At 37.5% G+C, this 11,995-nt stretch overlaps 1 long non-coding RNA gene across 1 annotated transcript; it reads left to right on the top strand.

The window, feature by feature from the left end:
• Positions 1-14: 14 nt before the first annotated feature.
• LOC135322340 (uncharacterized) lies at positions 15-9,366 on the top strand. The gene is made up of 3 exons (XR_010382865.1): positions 15-302; positions 693-792; positions 9,251-9,366. It is a non-coding gene; the product is annotated as an uncharacterized LOC135322340 (long non-coding RNA).
• The last annotated feature ends 2,629 nt before the right edge of the window (positions 9,367-11,995 follow it).

Raw genomic sequence — 11,995 nt, 5'->3', positions numbered from 1 at the left:
TGGGCCTGACCTAATCAGGGGAGCCTTTAAAAGAAGGTGAAGCGTCAACGAGGTGCACTCCTGCTGGCCTGGAAGAAAGTGAACAGCAATGGTGCTGCTCGCCCATGGGAGCCACATGGCGAGGACTGAGAGCAGGCGCTGGGAGCTGAGAGCAGTCCCTGGCTGACAGCCGGCAAGAAAACGGAGGCCTCGGTCCTACAGCTGCAAGGAAATGGATTCTGCCAACAACCAGTGAGCTTGGAAGAGGATCCCAGGCCTCAGATGAGAATCACAGCCCTGGCCGCCACTTTGATTTCATCCTGGTGAGCCCCTGAGCCAGTGACCCCGCTAACCCGTAACTGGAATTCTGATGTACAGAAACTGAGAGATAATCAATGGGTGTTGTCCTAAGCTGCTAAATATGTGGTACGTTGTAGCACAGCAGTAGGAAATGCATGCACCAACTGCCAAGTTTACTTCTCTTCGTCAGTGCGGAGGAAGAATCTCACACTTCACACATCCAAAGAACTCTTGATTTCTTTCCACCCTCTTACATTTTCCTCTTCAGAGTAAGTTGTTCAGGCCTAAAAACTAGAATGATCCTTGATGCCTCTCCTTCCCTCATAACCTGCACACAGTTCATTTGCACATCCTATAGGGTGTCTCATCACAATGTAGCCTGCATCCAACAGCTTCTCCTCTCTCTCCTGCAGCCATGTTGGCCCAGGCCACCTCCTCCTTCGGCCTGGACCCCCACGACAGCATCTGACTGCTCTCCCTGTTCCAAGCAGTAACTCCATCACTGCAGGCACAGTGAGTATTTTGATGTAGATCAAGCCATACCACTCTGGGCGGGATGCATCCGTGACATTTCAGGACCCTTAGAATAAAATCCAGACGCCTTACCATGACCTCAAGGCCCTGCACCATGTGGTCCCTGGCGACTTCTCCGATCGTGTTTCCGACCATTGTTTCCCTTGCTGTGCTCCAGCTACACTGGCCTTTCTGCTTTTCCTTTATGATGCCAAGTAAGGTTGTATTCCAGGTCCTGTATAATTGTTTTTCCCTTTTCCTGGAACATTCTGCGTATGTCTTGCTTGACTCCTTCCCTCACTTCATTAAAGTTTACCTTCTAGAATAGCCTTCCCTGATGGCCCGACCTAAAACAGACAACTCCTCCCTCCTCCCATCACGGCCTCTTGTCTTTATCACACTCAGTGCTCCAGGCACGATTACAGGAGGCGTGTTCTCTATTTGTTAGCTTCCTTGGTTATTGCCTGTCTCCCCTGTTAGAGTGTAAGTTCCATCAGGGCAAGGGGTGTGATTTATCACTCAATCCTCAGGCCTTGTAACAGTGCCTGGCACTTAAACAACCTTTATTGAATTAAGAATATAGAAAAACATTTGATAAATTTACATTAAAAGCAGAATTGAAACTTCTGTCTTATCCAAGAAAATCCTGATCATGACACCTGTTAAAAACAGGAATTGAGAAAACATACATTATTGAATTGAGAAATATTTGTGCTATCAAATTCCATGTTGTTTTAGACAAATTTAATGCTATTGAAAATACTAGTGATACTGCTGGTGCCATTTTTTCAAATGTAAGTTTATGGGGGTTGAGCTCCAAGACATGGTGCTGTTCTCAAAATGTTCTCTTTTCCTTTTCTTCCTTTCTTCTTTTTTCTTTTCTTCTTCTTCTTCTTTTTTTTTTTTTTCTGGCAGGGAAGAGGTGATTTTGATAATCCAAATGCTGAAATCTCAATTCTAGCCCTGATCAAGACAGACATGAAAATGGGGCTGTGATGAGACCATGTCCTAGGTCAAATACAAACTGTCTTACTAATCAATGGCAAACAGAGCTAGAAAATATCCAAAATATATGTGACATGGAAAATAGGCTTGTTTAGAGCTCATCTCATATTTTAGATATCTGGATGGATCACAAGTTCAAAGTTTCAGCACAACAAACAGATACCATTACAATGAAGTTTGAGAGGTTGGAAAGGTTTTCCCAGTATAAAAAGGACTTAAGTGATCCAAGATGGATCAGTTTTGAAGGCCAGATTTCCAGGTTTACAATTATCAGTTCACATGGAGAGACAAGTTCACCCCCTTTCTCCTTCTCACAGTGGAGCTTATTTTAAAGACATTGGTAAATCGTGTCCACCAGACTGCTAATGCATTGGCTTCCCTGCAGTGTAGAAAATGGCATAAGAAAACCCAGGCAATACCATATGCTCCTGTCCATCTAACATCGTAGGTTTCTGCTGTTTCAAAACTGTCACATTTGCTCAAATCATGCACTTACTTCTTTTTCCCTAGCAGGTCATTTCCTCACCAACTTGAGGCCTTTTAAACAACATAAATAATTTTTAATTTATGAAAGAAATGTTTATTGTAATTTAGTGTAGTTAAATCAAGCAAGTCAAATTCAAATGCCTTCTGTATTATCTTCCAAAGAAAATAAATACAATGTAAAAATTTTTTTTTAATCTTCAAGATAGATAGGAAAATATTTACTGTTTACCCAAAAAAGGCCTTTCTTGAACTCTAGTCAAGGATGGAAGTATGCTGTGAATTAAAAATCTGATCTGATAAAATGACACATAAATATTTTAGCAGGAATTTTGGTCTTAATGCCCAGGAGATGGCTGTAAATCTGCCTGTAATACACAGCTCTCTCTTGCTTGACAACTTCAGAGAGCCAACTATTTGGGTATTAAAAACTCCTGCCCAGATTACTGTTAATGCTAATCCTGATGGAATTACTTAATAAGTATGATTTTTATCCTTTTTATAATGTCATAGCTGTGTTATATTACACTGTTACATTGCACGTCTTCACTCTGACTGGGTTCTGGCTTCTTCTGTTGTGCACGTGGATAGAAATTACGGTCTGTTTCTCATGAAGGTGAGTTTAGTTCCAGTTGAGTGAACATTATAAAAGAATTATTTCCTTTTAGTGAATTATTCCTTTTCAGTGTTATGCCCATGGCCTTAAAAGAAAAGAAAAGAAAAGAAAGAAATCTTTCATTGTATTTATGGAGACATGGCCAATATTTTTAAGATAAAAACAAAAAAATCTGTATTGACCAGCAACAGACTTAGTTGAAATAATTAAAGCTTCAGTCAACAAAGTAGTTAAAGGACTAGGGGTGTCAGAATTTTCTCAGTTGCACTCGGCCCGTACAACAGATGTTGCTCTAGGAGAGGTGAAAGCGATTTGGACTTCCAGGAACTAACAGGCTGGGATGAAATGTTCACAAATAGAACAACAGATGATTACCAGAGATTGCCCCCTCATCACCTTCCCATCCCACACATCTAGATGAATAAAGAGGTATTCTTCATTCTGTCTTGCTATTTGTAATAAAATATGTCCAAATTAGGTTACAGGTTACCCTGCAGTTAATCACCACAAGAAAATATGTTTGGATGTGATGAGATACAAGGGTAATCCACGGTGTCCACATGGAATCATTGGATTAAGATGCTTCAGAACCTCAGCGCTTCCCTATTATTTTCTCGTTCCTCTTCATACCACTCCTGTGAGCAGGCAGAAGCCATGATCTCCATTTGACAAATATAGCCACCAATGCAAGGAAAGAACTGAAGATTTTCCAAATGTCACATGAAAGAAGTTCAGGTAGGAAAATGGCAGCAGAATCCAGATTTAAAGACTCCCTGAATATTGCTAGGCCCACGATGGCACAATCCATTGAACTTCTCATTTAAAAGAACATACCTTTTAGAGAACAGACTAGGTTACCAGTGGGGAGAGGGAAAAGGTATAGGTAGAGGATTAAGGGGTACAGACTACTGTGTATAAAATACATAAGCAACAAAGCTATACTGGACAGCACAAGGAACATAGTCAGTATTGTATAATAACTATAAATGGAGTGTAACCTTAAAAAATCATACATCACTGTGTTGTACACCTGAAACTTACGTAGTACTGGATGGAGCACATCAACTATACCTCATTTTAAAAAATTACCACAGATGACTCCTCAAGACTTACTTCTCTCAACTGAGCTTTCGATGTGTTCAACAGCAGAAAAAAAAAAGTAAATATCTTTATTTACAGGAATAGAAACAGAACAGGCACCCTGGACTAATGTTGGCCTCTTGAATGAGAAGGAACTTTTTTTTTTTTTTCCACAGGGAATCTGGAAAGTCTTCTTTATGGAATTTTCTTTTTAATTATGCAAAATGTTCTTTTTTAAATTAGAATTTGCACAGTTGGGCAATTTAGATTGCTGAAGTGGCACTATATGCACTTGTGGTTATTCAGGCCCTCATCCTTACACCTATTGACCAATTCCACTGAACACAGAGTACTCACAGCTCCCCCAATAATTCCCCTTAAATCATTTCTGAGCTCAAGACCTTTCTTTCTTTCTCTCTTTCTCTCTCTCTCTTTCTTTCTTTCTTTCACATTTTTTATTGAGTTATAGTCATTTTACAATGTTGTGTCAAATTCCAGTGTAGAACACAATTTTTCAGTTATACATGAACATATATATATTCATTGTTACTTTTTTTTCGCTGTGAGCTACTACAAGATCTTGTATATATTTCCCTGTGCTATACAGTATAATCTTATTTATCTATTCTACATTTTGAAATCCCAGTCTGTCCCTTCCCACCCCCTGCCCCCTTGGCAACCACAAGTTTGTATTCTATGTTCAAGACCTTTCATCAATGCTTTATTGCAAAATACCACCTCTTAACTAATAAAGTTGGCCATCAGGACTCTCCACTAACTCTTTCCCTCCTGTCACTCTTACTCACTCATTCAATGAATATTCATTGATTATCTATGCATATGAGGCACTGTTTTAGCCCCCTGTTAGCCAAAGTCTTGTAAACCATCCTCTTTCATCCCTAGAGGAACTCACACCTGGAAAGGGAAACTAAGCAGTTATTTAACAATGAAACAAGTGAAAGAATGCATTGGGGGCATAATGAGAGAGCTGTGTCTATATATTTTTAAAAAGTAGATAATTATCTGGAAAATTTTTATAATATTGAAGGGAAAAAGGATTTGGAAAAAAAAGATTTAGGCTTGTTAGTCATAGAAAAGAATCAAAAAAGTACTGTAAGCAACTATACTAGAATGGGAAATGGGTTAAATAATTACAGTACCTTCATAGATTAGAATATTAGGCAATGTGAAGAATTCTGCTCCTAATCTCTCTACAGCATCTCTAGGGGTGAGATGGAATCTTCTTCCACCCCAGCTACCTGTATCTCCACCAGGCACAGCACATGGAGTGTCTGATGAAGGTTTCCTATGGGACCGCTTCCTGGTATGGTGAAGCCTTTCACAAAGCCCCTATTTTCTAGTTCCTACCCGTGAGCTTTCTGGGAGTTGTAGTCTTTGGTTGGTAGAGATATGTTTAAGGAGAATCGAAGATATTCTTCTTTCCACAAAAAATATCAATCAGTTGGAACAAGGATAGTTCCTCAATTTTGGGGCTTGGATTGAATGAAAATCAGAAAAAGTTTTCACTTGCAGACTCCTAAGTAGGCATAACATGATCATTCTTTCATCCAGCTCCATCAGTTTTCTTTCTTTTTTAAAAAATTTTATTATTTTTTTATTGAACTACAGTCAGTTAAGCTGTCAATTTCTGGTGTGTAGCACAATGTCCCAGTCATGCATATACATTCATATATTCATTCTCATACTCTTTTTCATTAAAGGTTATTACAAGATATTGAATATAGCTCCCTATCCTATATATAAGAAACTAGTTTTTTTTAAATCTACTTTTATATATAGTGGCTAACATTTACAAATCTCAAACTCCCAAATTTATCCTTTCCCACCCCCTTTCCCCAGTAACCATAAGATTGTTTACTATGTCTCTGAGTCTGTTTCTGTTTTGTAGATGAGTTCAGAGTGTCTTTTTTTCTTTTTTTAAGATTCCACATATGAGTTTTCTTTTAATTGGAAATTCTTTTCAAATTCTGGCAATAGCTTGACTGATAGTACTGTTTTTCACCATAGCTGTTGGTTTTCATTTTTCTGTTCCCTTTCTTCTGAATCATAGATATTTTAGAGGGAAGTTTAGGAAAACCTTTTCATGGACCCATGCCAACAGTGTTTAAAACCTACTGTTTGATTTGGCTTGTACAATTAAAAAAAAAATTCCTTCAGGCTGGACATTGATTCTCCACTTTGCCACAGTTTCTACTACTTCCTACCACTTCCTACTATCTTAAAGTGACTTATTCACTTATTTAAATTATGTTCCTGGTCATTGAAGCTATCAGTGTTTGCCATCCCTGTTTTATAGGCTTAACAGAAATGGAAAAAAAATCACCTGAATAGAGGGGATTTCTAACATTCCCAACTTAGAAATCAGTGGGAACCAACAATAAATTCATATAGGGGAACTCTTAATAGATTCTAGCATTTTTCCATTCATCCCTAGATACGGGGAGGGAACTTCTTTAGTACTTGTGGAGTCTGTCTTTAGTCCTTGAATGGAAGAAAAGAATGAGGTCTAACAAAATCGATGTATGAAAGGACTAGGAAATGCAAGCTATAAGGAGTGACACGTAATGGGAATCTTGCCAAGTAATAAAACACTTGCCTTTCAAGCCAGGCACTGTGCCCAAATCAACTAGCTGAATCCTTCATGGTTCAGATCCTCTTCATTTTCTCTTTAACTCTCCATCTTGCTAGTCAACTCTGATGTTTTCCAAACAGTTAGAAACTGGAATGTAATCCCAGAAAGTGAGGGATTTCCTTTGGGCAGCCACCCTGATCTTGGAAAGAAACAAGATTTCAGATTCCACACCCTCTTCCTGGAAAGCCCACTTCAGATTCCTTTCTGATAGCTGAGGGGAATGCAGATGACCTTGGGGAGGACCTCAACCTTCCCATCATTCAGTGGAATCCCAAACAGTGAACCCTGATGGTCTCATTTGGGAGAATTCATATTAGACCGAAATATTTGGGGAGATAAAGAAAAATCTGTGATGTATGTTGATCAGATTATCTTTCTTTTTTTAATCCAAATCGTTAATCTTCCTTGTTTCAAAAATATTAAAACAGAGAAGGGAGATTCTGAGATATTGTTAAAAAGGTAGGACCTGGGAATATGCATGCTTAACAAGCACCTCAGGTAATTCTGATGTAGATGGTCCACAGACCACACCTTGGGAAGCACCGAGACTTTATTCACACCTGAAATATGTCTGCAAATTTTCCACTGTGAAATTTCAATTATTTTTGATTATGATGAAACTGGGTAATATAAATCTAATAATTCAGAATTCTCATTTAAGCCATTGCTTCCAAGATTTTTCTAAATCTTCACACCCTGACAGAATTCTTCACCTGAACAAAGAAGAGAAGCAAATGTCAATGATTACTGTCCATCAACTGGATAATCAATCCAAGTTCACTACTGAGATTGAGTTAGAGTTCTTTGTGTGTTAAAGTTTCAAAGGCACACAAAATCGCAGAGGGGGAAAATCAGTTTATTGAAATGTGACTTAACTCAGGATTTCATCAATGGGGAAAGAACACAAGAAAGTAATTAAGAATGTGAGCTTACTTTCTTACAAAATTAGAAGAAAAACAGCAAGAAATATATTACCTTTAATGAAATTTGAGGGATACAGTAGATTATGCAAAGTCACTCACAGAAACGTAAACATACAGTTGCCAAATTGGTCAGAGTATTTCAGAATCATGTATTTACACTTCTGTGAAACTAGTACACGAGTCCGTGCTAAATAAAACTGCATGTTAAATGTATTATTCAAGTAATATAAACATTACCCTTATCAAGGTCAACAAGGCCTGGAGTTTTGAATATATGTGATGTTAATATGACATGGGTTAGAATTAATAGGAATTGCTTTGGAGGTTTTGCACAGTTGGTGTGTTAATTTTGCTTTAGGTCTTAAGGACTGAGTTCAAGAAGAAAATGGAATCCTTTAAAAAATATATGTGGAAATATTTAGGAAAGTGCAAATGTTACAGAAATGAACGAATTCCTGAAATAATTCACAACTTTTACCCTTTTGTAAGTATCCCTATAAGCCTCATACCTTATTTTCTCAAATAAGTGTAGAATTCACTTAAGATGACTGTTAGTAAGGAGCTTTATAATCTCTGATAAGGCTGTTTTAGACTTTGAAAACATTCCAAATATGGCTCCATCAATGACTAAAGTAATGTGCTCTTGTTTGCACAGCCAACACCGTAATTTGCACATGTAGCTGGATGAATACGTTCAGGTACTCTAAGGAGCAGTGTCCAAGGCACAAGAATTTCAGAAGGTGCTGTTTGCTCTGTATATTTGCCCACAAATTTCTTTGTTTACCCTTTTGAAAGGATGGAATCAGGCACAAATAGCACTTGCTCGCAAAGTAAAGTTTTTACATATTATAGTTAAATAAATTAAGATTGGCAGTTTAACTCTAATGTTTCTTCCCTAGATTTTAATGTTATTTTCACACAATGGCACATAATAGAAAAGCTTAAAAGCAAAAATGAAATCTAATCTGTCTTTTCACCCCCTCCCCTGCCCAGCATCAAGGCACTTAATAATTTAGATTCATCACATTTCTGTGATTTGCTTTCTAATTAATTTACCTTCTTAACTAAAGGATTCCAGTTAGTCTTTATCTTCTAAGGTTGAACAACTTTCTGAGTTCATGTGCTCCTCTTCTGTCTCCACTTCTCTTTCCCTCCTTCCTTCCATTGCTTCATTCAGTGAATATGAATAAACACCTACTATGTGCCAGGCATTCTTCTGAGCAGTGGGGATGCAAAGTGAGAAGACACAATTCTTGCTCTCTTGGGGTCTAACTGTCAAGTTAATGGTAAAAGAAGTAAAGAACCAGTTACAATATTGTGCGCGATGGGCACATAATAGGGACAGCATGGAGGAGAAGTGTGAGTTGACCAGAGCACCTGGCAAGATTCCTAACCCAGTCTTGGGAGAGGGAAGGCCAAATAAGGTTTCCTGGAGAATCTCCCTAGTACGTGGTTAATTTAGGACCATTGCAGTCTTTTAACTCCAAATGGCATCAGCTTTCCTTGCTCTTTAAAACAATACTTCCTTTTCTGAAAGTTTCCTTGACCTTCTGAAAGCATTTTTCACATATTCCAGCCACCTTTCTATTGGCCAAATTTAACTATTTATCCTAAACAGCTATTGTGTTATACTATTGAGAATTGAGGCTTTATCTGTTAACCACGGTTACTCTTATCCGTCCCTTGATCCTGATTCAGACCAGCTGTGGGATCCCCCATGGACCTCTGGGGCTGAATGCCGTGGAAACCCCAGAAGAAGCCTGAGCCCATGCCGCTCCCCTTCCCTCCGTTACCTGGCCCAAGATCAAGGTAACAATTTGCATTTCTTATTTAACTTACCTTCTCCAAACTGCAGTTCTGAATTTCCTCCCTTCTTTATGTCTTATCTTTGAAAACTTTAAATATACATTTAAAGGGGAAAATACATGGTCAAGAAATTTTGCTAAAAGAAGTAGACACTAGGAATCCCAACAATAGTTTCCTTTATTAATTATCTTACTGTATCCTGTTCTGCTAATAACTATGTGCTAAAAAACCCAAGGGCATATGTGATGAAATTAGATGAGGCAGGATGAAAAAGAACCATGAAGCTTTTCTGAATTTTGTCAAGGCCTGTAGTACTTTGTCTACACAGCTAGTCTGATTTCTTTTTTTCCCCCCATATGGGCACTGTAATTTATCAGGTTTCACGACTGCCTGAAAGTTGAGAGCTGAATCTGTGGCTGTTGCTCTTTATGGAATGTGTATTTGTATTAACATCATCCTTGGTTCCATTTTAAGGCCATATCCTTGGTTTTCTTTCTCATCTAAATTTTTTCCAAATGGAAATATCTTTATTGTTTTAATCAGAAATTATGAAGTTAATTCATGCTCCAAGTAACAATATTCAATCAATATTGAAAAGCAGAGTAGTATTTGAAATATCCCAATAATCCCACCTGACTCTCATCTCCTGAGAATGTTCATGTTCTCACCTACCTTTAATTAGATATCTTGACATATTTTTTAAACATCTATCTTTATAAGTTGGCTTAAGTTCTCCTGGAACATAGCAGTGTACCACTAAATAATGATTTAAAGTGTTTTTAATAGTGCTTCATAATTTACAAAGCACTTTCACAAGCTTTAGCTCATTTAATCTTATAAGCAAAGATCAGTATCTTCTAAAACATGTTCATTTTATTGCCAAAAATTTCGTTGATTTGGCTGAATTTCGTTTTCCTGCCAGTGCCTTTTTTTTTTTTTTTGGCCAGTGTATTCAGTTCAGAAAAAACTGTAAGTCATATCTCAGACTTTATGTTCACATTCTGCCCAGTTGATAGTGAGATCATTGTTTGTTGCATCTTAGAATAGGAAGGGCAACATATAAGAACATGTGGAGCAGTAGAACAGGTAAACATATGTAAGTCATTAATTGCAGGTCAAAAGTAACAGTTGCTTTCAAATTCTGTTTCATATCACAATTTGTTTTAGCCTGATTTGAAGAGGAATTATTTTGCTAAGTTGTTAATGAGAAGCTAACAAAATTGTGTGTTCCAGTGTATTTATTCTCATTGTGTGATTTTTTTTTCTCTGAGCTATCCAGAGACTCAGTGTTGATTTTTCTGATTTTTCCAGTAAAACTCAAGGGGATTGTGTCCACATATGCATTGGTATTTCTTTCAGAATGAACCAAATGGAGGTATAGCTTACACCACTAGCTTCTATAAATGTCGCTAGGTAGACTGAGGATGATAACTTAGTTTCAGAGAAATAGGTCTGTTTTCCTTTTGTTTAGATACTGATTTCAAGTTAAAAAAAAAAAAAGACTATAATAAGCAGATACTCTTCATATCCAGGCACAGGAAAAAACTGACAAGTGGAATGTTGTTTAATACACTGATGATAATACTTTACTTTTGTTGTGTTTGCTAAAGCGATTTTATAAGACATGGAAACCCAGCTCCTGGGACATATTTTGGGGTCTTGTGACACTCTCAAGGAACTTCAGATGCTGAGTTTGGAATCAGCACTGTATTTCATCCATTAGCTTTCTAGCATGCCCACTATCCACGGGAACAGAGAGAATTTGGACAGATATTGGGCTGGGCGATGTTGCGATGAAGCAAAACATATCAAAACACACAAATGGCTTGGATTTAAAAAATGGCATTCTTTTATACGAGGACAAACCTCTACAATAAAATGTTGAATTAGTTGACAGAACTACCTGCTAAACCACCGGTACTTTGTATAATAGTTGAAGTCATATCTCAAAGTCTGCCATATCTGCACTTTAGAGAAATAAGGATTCTGATCATTGACATTCTCTGACAGGGGATTTGGGGAACTAGTCATCAGTACCAGATCAGTGTATGTCCGCAAAGTTCTTGTTGATGGTGTTGGCATTAGGATAAGTGTTTGGTGCAGTTCATCAACTATTTATTGAGTGCCTACTGTGTGGTAGGCGTTGAGGATACAAAAATGATTGTGACAGGTCACCATGCTTTCAGAGGGCTTAAGAAATAATGTAGAAGAGATATTTTGGAGATAGAAGTTTCTTTCACACATGTATTTTGCAAAACTTAATTGTGCATTTTGAAAGAACAAGGATCACAAGTTTTACTTCTTTCACATATTTTCACAATGGCTAGGACAAAACAGAAACTGAATATTATTGTTGACAGACCAGCTGACTTAGGGAAAAATTGTTGCCAAGTTCAGGTAAACAGTTTCTGAGTTCTCTAGAGAAGCTGAATGGAATGAAAATGTCCATTTCTAAATGTAATTTTTTGATTTCTTTATAATCTCTGTTGTCCTTTGCTGTGTTATTTGGACAAATCCTTCAACACATGGAGAAAGAATGACAATTTTTTGAAAAGGTTATTATTATAGATTTTCTGTGTGATAAAACCACACCCAACGGGCCTCACCCAGAGGAGCTTATATATGTTATTAGACTCA

This window comes from Camelus dromedarius, chromosome 10 (genome assembly GCF_036321535.1).
Source record: "Camelus dromedarius isolate mCamDro1 chromosome 10, mCamDro1.pat, whole genome shotgun sequence".
NCBI classification, from domain to species: Eukaryota; Metazoa; Chordata; class Mammalia; order Artiodactyla; family Camelidae; genus Camelus; species Camelus dromedarius.
The sequence above is the reverse complement of the archived record's forward strand: the minus strand, read 5'-3'. Positions and strand labels throughout refer to the sequence as shown.